This window comes from Pseudorca crassidens, chromosome 4, assembly GCF_039906515.1.
Source record: "Pseudorca crassidens isolate mPseCra1 chromosome 4, mPseCra1.hap1, whole genome shotgun sequence".
Lineage (NCBI taxonomy): Eukaryota > Metazoa > Chordata > Mammalia > Artiodactyla > Delphinidae > Pseudorca > Pseudorca crassidens.
The window spans coordinates 127892465-127905896 of NC_090299.1; the positions used below are offsets into that span (position 1 = coordinate 127892465).

Consider the following 13432-nt stretch of genomic DNA (forward strand, 5'->3'; position numbering starts at 1 on the left):
GCAAAACCATGTTTTGAAGGTGGTCAATGGTGGGACTTTATGAGAAGCTGCATGGGGAGGGGTGGAGTGTGGTTTCAACCTTCATATTTAATCACTGCTCCTAAAATTTATGGGGCTAGTTTGGTTTTCATTTTTTAATAATAAATTTCTTTCAAATTATAATTTATCCATGTTACAAAAGTGATAACATATTACATTCCCTGCAGAAATCCTGATAAACACACAAAAAAAAACTCTTTAAAGATGAAAACCACCCATCATCCCACACACAGAGACATTTCAGTTAAAATGTTGATGACTATTTATCAGAGTTTTTTCTTCCCGTGCAACATTTGTCTCATTTTAAAGAAGTCAATCCATCAGGACAACTGTATCTGGGGTCCAGGTTCCTAGAATTTACCAGTGTGCAGTCCCTAGTTACACGTGAGAGGTGACCTCTGCTATATGCATCTGTTAGGAAGAAGCTTTGGGCAGGATTCGATTTCTAAACACATTAGGACTCAGCTAGATTTTACCCCCCAATTGAAACGTTTCTAATTAGGAGTTTAGAAGATAGTCGTGCATAATTTTAAGAGTATTCCAAACAGCCCAATGTTTAGACAGACCCTCATGCCTGCCAACTCAAGGTTATGTGAAGGTCACACATACTGAGGGCCGACAGCAGCCTTTCCTTCAGTGTGTACGATTTATTTTCGTAAGTCTTAAATATGATGAAAGCATCAACGATACCGAGTTCCTGCACCTTACAAGGAACATCTCAAAAGGTTAATGCTTAGATTCTTGGATTCCACCTCAGTTTGGAACTCGCTCACCCTCCGTCATTTGCAGCTGTGTTTGAAATGCCAAAAAAGGAAGATTTCCCTCAACTGATCACACTTCGCCTAGGACCAGCTTTGACACAAAGGCTTCCAATCATGATGAAAAGTGCAATGATGCGTTAAGTGTATTCCTTAAATTGGAAGGACAGAGAACAGTCAGGATAAAACAACCAGAGAGGGCTTCCCTGGTGGCACAGTGGTTGAGAGTCCGCCTGCCGATGCAGGGGACACGGGTTCGTACCCCGTTCCGGGAAGATCCCACATGCCGCGGAGCGGCTGGGCCCGTAAGCCACAGTCGCTGAGCCTGCACGTCTGGAGCCTGTGCTCCACAACAGGAGAGGCCACAACAGTGAGAGGCCTGCGTACCGCAAACAAAAACAAAACAAAAAAACCACCGGCCACTGGTGATTGATTCAACCCCCAGCCCCTCTTCGCTCCCCCCAAATCCGGGGGTGGGAATGAACATTCCAATCCTTTATTCATGGTTGATTCTCTGGCAATCTGCCCCCACCCTTAGGTGCTTTCCAAAAGTCATCTAATTAACATAAGCCCAGTCGTGGTGCAAAGGGCCTTGTCATGAATAGGAAGACACCCATTTCATCTTTATGGCCCTGAAGGGACTTCAGGAACTGAGGACGAGAAACGAGAAGCGAAATATAACAAAGATGCGCCTACTGCTCTTATCGCTCAGGAAACTCCAAGGGTTCTGGGAGCTGGGAGCCAGGCACTGTGGACAAAGACCAAATGTATATTTCTTATTATAAACCACATCAAAGAATGTAACCAGGAAGGTAGGAAATTCAAAACAAAGTCGTACAAGTGAAGGACCCCGAAAGAAATCCAACGGGTGCTGTACCAATTCTCAGATTCTAAAAACACTCTCATGTGGAAGAGGGATTCACCTTGTACTTGGCCCAGAGGTTAAACTGGGGCTAATGAGTTGAGATTATAAACAGGCACATGTCAGCTGAATATGAGGGGAAACAACTTTCTGGACTGGTGAAGTTGCACAACTTCTGAGCAGGTCAACTTGGGAGATACTGAGTTCCGTGTCACCAAAGTTTTACAAGGTAAGAATAGAGGTATTCCAAAAGAGGTTCAAATACTACATGCAGGGCTCAAATAGCTGACCCGTGCATCTACGGGGGACAAAATACATGCCCATCGCCCGAAGACATTCTCACTCACCAAGCTATGTGAGCCAAATGACTCAGCCTTCTCAATACAGAAGCCAGCATGTCAAGCTGCGCTGTCACCCTTTTCTGCCGACAGGGCAACCTTTCCGAATCCCTGATAAACACAGCCTGTGCCATGCCGGGACTTGAACTCCCTTCGTTCCCGACCCCAAGTCGGCCACATTCAGAGTTCTGATTTCATCAGCAGTGCACAGTTATTAACATGTCAAAGGAGGGACCTAGGCTGTTCGGGGAGTAATCTCATCTTAATATACCTCTTAACCTGGTTTTCTCTTTCCCAAAAAAGAACATGCCATATATTAACAAGTACATGAAAAGGCTCTGTAAACCGTTATAATTTCATAAATATATTCATCATAAAGTCATCCTTATTTGGCCCCCAGAAATACTAACTTTATAATTATTCCAGAGACATATCCAAGAGCATAATAGCCTCCTAGAAGTTTCCTAAGAGCCACAGCACCTACTGGCATTTTAACCTGATTTTCCTGTATCACAGTATGCAAAAATATGCAGACACACACAAAAAGACTATACAGGTGCTATAGTCGTACTGAGTACTATTCCCAAGAAGACCTGAGAGTTCCACTGACAAGTCAAGTCCGTGTGTGGGGAAAGGATGGGAGAGACAGGAGGGCAGGGAAGGTGGAAACTTAGCCAGGTAGTGAGAGCTCTAAAATTGCTGTCAATATGGGGAGAATACTATGAGAAGAAAATTGATGACCTGCAGAACCAGCACTGTATTATCATCTTTACAACTTTTATTGTATGAAAGATGCATATAACATTTGTTCTGTAAATACATAACCTTTAAAAATATTCCCGTTTCAGAACACGCCTACACTGTTGGCGGGAATGTAAATTGGTATAGCCACTAAGGAGAAAAGCATGAAGGTTTCTCAAAAAACTAAAAATAGAGGTACTGTATGATCCAGCAATTCTGCTCCTGGGCATATACCCGGAGAAAACCATAATTCAAAAAGATACATGTGGAGACCTTCAAGATGGCACATGTAAGACGTGGAGATCACCTTCCTCCCCACAAATACATCAGAAATACATCTACATGTGGAACAACTCCTACAGAACACCTACTGAACGATAGCAGAAGACTTCAGACCTCCCAAAAGGCAAGAAACTCCCCCACGTACCTGGATAGGGCAAAAGGAAAAAGAAAAAAACAGAGACAAAAGAATAGGGATGGGACCTGCAGCAGTGAGAAGGAGCCGTGAAGGAGGAAAGGTTTCCACACACTAGGAAGCCCTTTCGTGGGCGGAGACTGCGGGTGGCGGAGGCGGGAAAGCTTCGGAGCCACGGAGGAGAGCACAGCAACAGGGGTGCGGAGGGCAAAGCGGAGAGATTCCTGCACAGAGGATCGATGCCGACCGGCACTCACCAGCCCGAGAGGCTTACCTGCTCACCGGCCGGGGTGGGCGCGGCTGGGAGCTGAGGCTCGGGCTTCGGAGGTCAGACCCCAGGGTGAGGACTGGGGTTGGCTCCGTGAACACAGCCTGAAGGGGGCTAGTGCACCACGGCTAGCCAGGAGGGAGTCCGGAAAAGAGTCTGGACCTGCCTAAGAGGCAAGAGACCATTGTTCCGCAGTGCACGAGGCGAGGGGATTCAGAGCACCACCTAAATTAGCTCCAGAAGAGGGCACGAGCCGCAGCTATCAGCCCGGACACCAGAGACGGGTATGAGACGCTAAGGCTGCTACTGCAGCCACCAAGAAGCCTGTGTGCGAGCACAGGTCACTATCCACACCTCCCCTCCCAGGAGCCTGTGCAGCCCGCCCCTGCCAGGGTTCCATGATCCAGGGACAACTTCCCAGGGAAAACACACTGTGCGCCTCAGGCTGGTGCAAAGTCACGCAGGCCTCTGCCGCCGCAAGCTCACCTGCATTCCGTACACCTCCCTCCCCCCCACCCTGCATTAGTGAGCCAGAGGCCCCTAATCAGCTGCCACTTTAGCCCCGTCCTGTCTGGGGGGGGGGGGGCACAGACACCCTCAGGCAAACTACACACAAAGGCAGGGCCAATCCAAAGCTGAATCCCAGGACCTGTGTGAACAAAGAAGAGAAAGGGAAATCTCTCCCAGCAGCCTCAGGAGCAGCGGATTAAATCTCCACAATCAACTTGAAGTAGGCTGCGTATCTGGAATACCTGAATAGACAACGAATCATCCCAAAATTGAGGCGGTGGACTTTGGGAGCAACTGTAGACTTGGGGTTTGCATCTAATTTGTTTCTGGTTTTATTTGTATCTTAGCTTAGTAGTTAGAGTTTATTATCATTGGTAGACTTGTTTATTGATTTGGTTGCTCTCTTCCGCCTACTTTTATATTTTTTTTTCCTTTTTCTCTTTTTGTGGGTGTGTATGTGTATTTTTTAGTTTAATAACTTTTTAAATTTTATTTTATTCTTTCTTTCTTTTTTTCTCCCTTTTCTTCTGAGCCATGTGGCTGACAGAGTCTTGTTGCTCCGGCTGGGTGTCAGGCCTGAGCCTCTGAGGTGGGAGAGCCGACTTCAGGACATTGGTCCACAAGAGACCTCCCAGCTCCATGTAATATCAAACGGCGAAAGCTCTCCCAGAGATCTCCATCTCAACGCTAAGAACCAGCTCCACTCAACAACCAGCAAGCTACAGTGCTGGATACCCTATGCCAAACAACTAGCAAGACAGGAACACAACCCCACACATTAGCAGAGAGGCTGCTTAAAGTCATAATACAGTGACAGACACTCCAAAACACACCACCGGACACAGTCCTGATCATTAGAAACACAAGATCCAGCCTCATCCACAAGAACACAGGCACTAGTCCCCTCCACCAGGAACCATACACAACCCAATGAACCAACCTTACCCACTGGGGGCAGACACCAAAAATGACAGGAACTACGAACCTGCAGGCTGCAAAAAGGAGACCCCAAACACAGTATGTTAAGCAAAATGAGAAGACAGGGAAACAAACAGCAGATGAAGGAGCAAGGTAAAAACCCAGCAGACCAAACAAATAAAGAGGAAATGCAGAGTCTACCTGGAAAAGAATTCAGAGTAATGATAGTAAAGATGATCCAAAATCTTGGAAAAGAATGGAGAAAATACAAGAAACATTTAACAAGGACCTAGAAGAACTAAAGAACAAACAAACAATGATGAACAAGATAATAAATGAAGTTAAAAATTCTCTAGAAGGAATCAATAGCAGAATAACTGAGGCAGAAGAATGGATAAGTGACCAGGAAAATAAAATAGTGGAAATAATTACTGCAGAGCAGAATAAAGAAAAAAGAATGAAAAGAATTGAGGACAGTCTTAGAGACCTCTGGGACAACATTAAACTCACCAACATTTGAATGATAGGGATCCCAGAAGAAGAAGAAAAATGGAGCTGGAAGAATCAGGCTCCCTGACTTCAGACTATACTACAAAGCTACAGTGATCAAGATAGTATGGTACTGGCACAGAAACAGAAATATAGATCAATGGAACAGGATAGAAAGCCCAGAGATAAACCCACGCACATATGGTCACCTTATCTTTGATAAAGGAGGCAAGAATATACACTGGAGAAAAGACAGCCTCTTCAATAAGTGGTGCTGGGAAAACTGGAGAGCTACATGTAAAAGCATGAAATTAGAACACTCCCTAACACCATACACAAAAATAAACTCAAAGCGGATTAAAGACCTAAATGTAAGGCCAGACACTATCAAACTCTTAGAGGAAAACATAGGCAGAACACTCTATGACATAAATCACAGCAAGATCCTTTTCGACCCACCTCCTAGAGAAATGCTAATAAGAACAAAAATAAACAAATGGGACCTAATGAAACTTAAAAGCTGCTGCACAGCAAAGGAAACTATAAACAAGATGAAGAGACAACCCTCAGAATGGGAGAAAATATTTGCAAATGAAGCAACTGACAAAGGATTAATCTCCAAAATTTACAAGCAGCTCATGCAGCTCAATATCAAAAAAACAAACAACCCAATCCAAAACTGGGCAGAAGACCTAAATAGACATTTCTCCAAAGAACATATACAGATTTGCAACAAACACATGAAAGGATGCTCAACATCACTAATCATTAGAGAAATGCAAGTCAAAACTACAATGAGATATCATCTCATACCAGTCAGAATGGCCATCACCAAAAAATCTACAAACAATAAATGCTGGAGAGGGTGTGGAGAAAAGGGAACCCTCTTGCACTGCTGGTGGGAATGTAAATTGATATAGCCACTATGGAGAATAGTATGGAGGTTCCTTAAAAAACTAAAAATAGAACTACTGTATGACCCAGCAATCCCACTACTGAGCATATACCCTGAGAAAACCATAATTCAAGAAGAGCCACATACCACAATGTTCATCGCAGCTCTATTTACAATAGCCAGGACATGGAAGCAACCTAACTGTCCACTGACAGATGAATGGATAAAGAAGATGTGGCACATATATACAACGGAATATTACTCAGCCATAAAAAGAAACAAAACTGAGTTATTTGTAGTGAGGTGGATGGAGCTAGAGTCTGTCATACAGAGTGAAGAAAGCCACAAAGAGAAAAACAAATACCATATGCTAACACATATATATGGAATCTAAAAAAAAAAAAAAAAAAAAAAAGGTTCTGAAGAACCTAGGGGCAGGACAGGAATAAAGACGCAGATGCAGAGAATGGACTTCAGGACATGGGGAGGAGGACGGGTAAGCTGGGACGAAGTGAGAGAGTGGCATGGACATATATACACTACCAAATGTAAAACAGATAGCTAGTGGGAAGCAGCCGCATAGCACAGGAAGATCAGCTCGGTGCTTTGTGTCCACCTAGAGGGGTGGGATAGGCAGGGTGGGAGGGAGGGAGACGTAAGAGGGAAGAGATATGGGGATCCATGTATATGTATAACTGATTCACTTTGTTATAAAGCAGAAACTAACACACCATTGTAAAGCAATTATACTCCAATAAAGATGTTAAAAAGAAAAAAAGGACACATGCATCCCACTGTTCATTGCAACACTATTTACAATAGCCTGGTCATGGAAGCAACCTAAATGCCCATCGACAGACGAATGGATAAAGATGTGGTACATGTATACAATGGAATATTACTCAGCGATAAGGAGGAACGAAATAGTGCCATCTGCAGAGTCATGGATAGAACTAGAGACTGTCATGCAGAGTGAAGTAAGTCAGAAAGAGAAAAACCAATATCGTATAATATCGCTTATATGTGGAATCTAAAAAAAAATGGTACAGATGAACTTTCTTTCAAAGCAGAAATAGAGACACAGATGTAGAGAACAAACGTATGGATACCAAGGGGGAAGGAGGGTGGGATCAATTGGGAGATTAGGATTGACATATATACACTAAAATATAAAAAATAGATAACTAATGAGAACCTGCTGTATAGCACAAGGAACTCTACTCAGTGCTCTGTGGTGACCTAAATGGGAAGGAAATCTAAAAAAGAGGGGATATATGTATACGTATAACTGATTCACTTTGCTGCACAGCAGAATCTAACACAACACTGTTAAGCAACTACACTGCAATAAAAATTAATAAAAAAATTTTTTTGAAATATTCCCTTTTTCACCTAAAAGCACACTCCTCTGGAAGGCAACAGGGAAAGGGACTCACTAAACCAAAAATCATTTTCACCAAAATAGTGGGATACCACATAACACCACAAAACAGACCTCTCCAGAGGTGAACGGTTTCCAACAACCTCTGTTGAATTACACTCCTCATTGTCCAGCCCAGGAATCTGGACACGGCCCAGCAGGCCCGATCAGCCTCATGGGGTCTGGCTAATGGCTGGACACGCTGGGACATGAATGGGCCCTAAGTGTGAAACCCCAGTTTTGGTTGTCAGTGGGGTTCCTCAGTTTGGTCCAGTGGCGTCTGGGATGATGCCTGGGATGGGCAGGTGGGAGCAGCTGGGGCTGGCTGGGCATCTCCACCTCTCTGCTATGCAGCCTCTGCCCATGGTGAGCCAGGGCCTCCTCACAGCTTGCCATTCTCAGGATGGCTGGACTTCCTCCATGGCGGCTGGCTTCCCCCAGAAGCAGTATCCAAGAGGAAGGAAGGGGTCAGTCTCTTCAAGCCACAGCTCTGAGTCACTTCTGCCATAGTCTAATGATCAAAGCAATCTCAGGGTCCATCAAGATTTAAGAGAAGGAGACACTGATTCTCCAATCTCGATGGGAGAAGTGAGAATTTGTGGCCCTCTTTGACAGGCCACAAAGAGACACATTTATTTCCTTTTTCATCTGGTATCATGTGCAGAACCAGCTATGATATGAGGAATATAACCATCCCAAAGTAACTTCAAGATATAATCGCTTCACAATAAATATAACGTGTTAAATAGATCATAAATACCGCTATTTCTCCCAGGACTGCTTCAAGTCTTTGTCATCTGAGGACAAGATGGCCACACAGGGGCTTCATTTATTACAAAGGAAGGACATGGAAGAATGGAAGGAACTCAAAAAAGGTTCAGACGCATTTTTAATGTTTCTTCAAACTGAAACCCGATCTCTCCAGCAATTTCCAGCTTTATCCAATATATAGTCAAACTGACAGATATTTTTACACTGAGATACAGAACTAGTGTGTTTATTTTGTAATATAAATTTAAGTGTGTGGTAGTTGGCTTATTATTTTTTAAGTCTAAAAAGAAAACTACAAATGAGCCATCATCTCCCCACCCTGCTAACACTGTTGATGACGATACTGACACACAAAGAATACTGGAAAAATACTAAGTCCCCTCCTCCCCACCAAGGTAATCGTTGTGTCAATAGTTTTTCTATTTTTTTAGACTTTTTTGCTAAGAAAACTTTAAAAGTTACCTATGCATATGCCTGCATGCATATATAATTTCTATTTATGTATTTTAACACACAAAGGATCACCACAGAGATATGGTGCATCACTTCAATTATTTTTTAATATTTTTGGCCATGCCATGGGGCGTGTGGGACCTTAGTTCCCCGGCCAGGGATCGAACTCACGTCCCCTGCATTGGAAGTGTGGAGTCTTAACCACCAGACCGCCAATTTTGAATTATCCATTCAAATATTAACTGAATGCCTACTATGGGACATGCAACATTCTAGACATTGGAAATAAATGAACAAATGCAAAGGCCCTAGGGTAGAAATGTACCATGCATGTTCCAGGAATACCAAAGAGGCCAGGATGACTGGAGTGCAGTGCATGAGGGTATGAAAGGGAAACTGGATCAGTAAATAGCAAGTGATTTTTTAATTTAATTCACAGTGAGACAGGATGCCAGTGTCTTGGAGATCATTCAATTTCAGTGTATTCATTTACTATTGCTGTGTAACAAATGACCACAAACTCACAGGCTGAAAACAATATATTTACTATTACTATTACTGTGTTTTCTAATTCTTGTTATATATAACAAAGCTTTCAATTATCTCAAAGTTTCCAGGTGTCAAGAGCCCAGACACATCTTAACTGGGGCCTCTGCTCAAGTCCTCAGCTCACAAGGCTGTTATCAAGGTGTCCGCGAGCCTGTGTTAGAGAGGCTCCACTAGGGATGAATCTGCTTCCAAGCTCATCTGGGTCACTGGCAGAATTCATTCCTTGCAGTTGGAGGACTGAAGTCCTGACTTCTTGCTGACAACGGGCTGGAGGTCACCTGCAGCTTCCTGCCATGTGGCCCTCTCCGAAAGCAGTCTCACAGTTGCTTCTTTCAGGCCAGCGGGGGAATCTCTCCCCAGTCTACTCCAATGGAGTCTTACATAACCAAACAATCTTGGGAAAGAATCCCATCATCTTGGGTCCTACTGGTTAGAATCAAGCAGGTCCCACCAGTGCTCAAGGGCCTGGATGATTGAGTCACCTTAGAGTGTCCACCACAACCAGTATCAGTATTTACATATCTACCTCGTTCTTTTAATGGGCTACCATATGTTTCTTCTTATGGTCATCACATAATTTATTTAACCTTCTTCCTGTCACTGAAGGCTATCCGTTTCTATTTTTTTACTGAGAGACACACGTGGCAGTAAACATCTTCTACATTTTTGCAAAATTTTGAGAATATTGGAATTTAAAAAAAAATTTGTGTGTGCGTGTGTGTGTGTGTGTGTGTTTTGTTTTGCTGACTGCACCACACAGCATGCGGGATCCTAATTCCCCGACCAGGGATCGAACCCGTGCCCCCTGCAGTGGAAGTGCAGTCTTAACCCCTGGACCGCCGGGGAAGTTCCTGTAGAGTATTTTGTAGCAGAGAGGTTACCTTCACAGCAGGAGTTCATTTTAATCTTTGCTGCAGGCTGCCAAACCATCTCAGAAAGGCTGAACGAACTCACACTCTCATCAGCCACATATAAGACAACTTATTTCCTCTCACGTTTCTTAGCGGAACTTTACAATTTTCATCGAGCAGGTGTTCTTCACCTCTTGATTCAGGCTTACACTTGGGGGATTTAGCTTTTCTTGATTTAGGCTTACACTTGGGTAGTGTATCTTTTCAAATGACACCAATAATACGGCCTATTCTCCCACTGTATTTTCTGATTCTTGTAATATAAGGAAGCTATCGATTTGGGTAACTACGTTTAGTCCTTTGTCACGATGAATCATTTTAGTATACCTAAGAGTGCTTCAATTTGTTCTCTTGGGCTATCCATGTACACAATCCAATCTGTAAATAATGCAACATTTTCCCCTTCCAGTTTTCACACCACCCTTTTTTTTTTTTCCCCCTCTCTTTTCTTGTTTAGTAATCCTAGGACAATAGTTAATCAGTAACAAGTCAGAACTTCAACATCTAAAGCATTTCAACAATTAAACAAAAATACTACCTTCAGGGTTAAAATACACATTTTAAATCACTTTAAGGAAGTATCCACAATTTCTGCTTTGTTATTTTATTAGGAATTATGTAAATTTTGTCAAGTGCTTTTAGGCATCTGCTGAAAGATTTTCTCCTTTGACTTAGTAATACGGTATTATATTAATGTATCTCCTAATACTGAGCTGCCCTTGTATTTCAGGGATGAACTCAGCTTAGATTGAAATATTATACTCTTTAAAGTGCTGCTGTTATTTGCTAGTGTATTATTTAAGATCTCTGCATAAATATTCATAAGTAAAACTGATCTACAACTTTATCTTTGACAGGCTTTGTTACTGCCCTACTGGCGTCACAAAAATAATTTGAAGTTTTCCTTCGCTATGCTGTGGACCAGTTCAAATACCAACAGATTTAACTGTTTCTTCCAAGTTTAAATGCATTCACCTGTGACAATATCTAAGCCTGGTGCTTCTTAGGGAATAGATGGTAACTCTTTGAAAAATGTCTCAGTTTCTTTCATTATTAGTTCACTAATTTCATTCAGATTTTCAAAATTCTATACACCGTGCATCTGTGATCATTTCCACATTTGTTTCTATTTATATATGCAAGCCATCTCTCCCACCCTTTTTTTCTCGACTAACTTAGCCAATGGTTTATCTATTTTATGCTCCATAATCCCTCAAAAATGTAGGAGGTATTTATAAAAGCCATCTTTTTTTCTAATTAATTTCATTTTTTATATTTATTATTTTCTACAAATTTAGGGGGAGGTGGGTGAGTGGAAGCTTATTTCATTCTTTCTGTCTTAGTTATTTAAGGTTATAAATTTCCCTCAGAACATAATTTTTGCCCTATCCTCCAAGTTTTAATGTGCTGTTTTCATAATATTTTTCTAGGTATTGGACAATTTTTTTTAATTTCTATTTTGATCCACAAATCATGAAAGTTTTTAAATTTCCAAATGACCAGAGACATTTTTTTTTGCTTCTATAGTTATTACTGTTAAATTACTGTTAAATTAAATTAAATTAAATTAATACTACTGTTAAATTACTGTTAAAATTTTTCTGGATTTAGAGTGATATGGATCAGAAAAAGTGGTCTGCATTTTTTTTCTGCCTTCTGAAATGTCCGATTTTTCGTTGTGGCCAAAAGGAGACACTCAAGACTTATAAAACACTGCTTTATTATTTTTCAAGTTGCTGTACAAAAATATGAGGCAACCAGATGTGTCCTCCCACTGGAATTGTGATTTTTCCTCAAAAATCCAATAGCTAAACCACACTCTGTCTCTATATGAATAATTCTGAATGACTTAAAATTCAGAATTGATGTTTCCTGCAATTCAGTGAATACTTTGATCAGATTAAGGTCTCACTTTGATTGAGAAAAAAAACCTCTTATTTTTATCATTAAAATTATTTGTATCTATGTATTTGGTTCTGTATCCCCGGGATCTTTCTTGCACTGGGTTATCTTCACCCTCCATGTCTCCTGTTTTCTCAGACTTCTTCCATCTGTCTCTCTCCTTTCATTGAATGGGACTGTTTCATTGATGATGATCACTTGTTTCTTTAATTTTGCTTCTATTCATTTCCATTTTTAATTTGTTCATTTGTTTGGAAATGTCATTGGAGGTATCAGTCTGTTTTCTTAGCCCAGCATGCGTCTTTAAAAAAAATTCTCATCACTTTATTTCTGAACTCCCATTTTACTGAATATTTAGTTCTCCCAGAGAGATAAATTTTAGTAAGTTCACTTCTCCTCTTCCCTAGATCAGTATTTCTTCTGAAATAGATTCTTCATCTACAGTTTACATTTTTTCCCCTTCTGCTGCAATATATTCACATAGACTCCACACTGGACATTTTAGGTTGATTTCAATTATACTAATGTTTTAAATGGGCAGCTTTGTGAACACTCTCTATTCACACCACTACACTTCGGGTGACATCTCCTTGAATCTCTTCCCATGTTTTGGATGTCTGTTTCCTTTTTCCATGCACTACAGTTTTGCCTGCCCAGGGTTCTGCAGCCTGAGAGAATAGCAGATTCATCTGTTAGGGTCGCCACAGCAGAATATCACAGCTAGGTGGCTTGAACCACAGAAATCTATTTCTCACAGTTCTGGAGGCTGGAAGCCCAAGAACGAGGTGCCAGCAGGGCTGGTTTCTTCCGAGACCTGTCTCCTTCTCACTATGTCCTCACGTGGCCTTTCCTCTGCACATGCACATCCTGGGTGTGTCTTCCTCTTCTTATGAGGACAGCAGCCCTATTAGATTAGGGCCCCATCCTTTTGACATCCTTTAACATAAATTACCTCCTTAAAGACCTCTCTCCAAAGAGAGTCACACTGGAGGCTAGCGCTTCGACATATGAATTTTGAGACGATACAATTCCATCCCTAACCAATGGTTATGGGGAGAACAAGGACTCAGCCAGGGCCTGTATGCAGTATAGTCTCTGACCTCATCTCTGCGGTTTTGCCAAAACGCCCGTATCTGTGTTCACTCCCCCTGCCTGGGCTACACACGATTCCTGCAGAGGGCCTGGCCCTTCAG

The 13432-nt window shown here is 42.0% G+C and overlaps 1 protein-coding gene across 5 annotated transcripts in view; it reads right to left on the minus strand.

Annotated features, from left to right (window-relative positions):
- ARHGAP10 (Rho GTPase activating protein 10) overlaps positions 1-13432 on the minus strand; it is a 325386-nt gene that overhangs the window by 61795 nt on the left and 250159 nt on the right. The gene's annotated exons all lie outside the window — the stretch shown is intronic.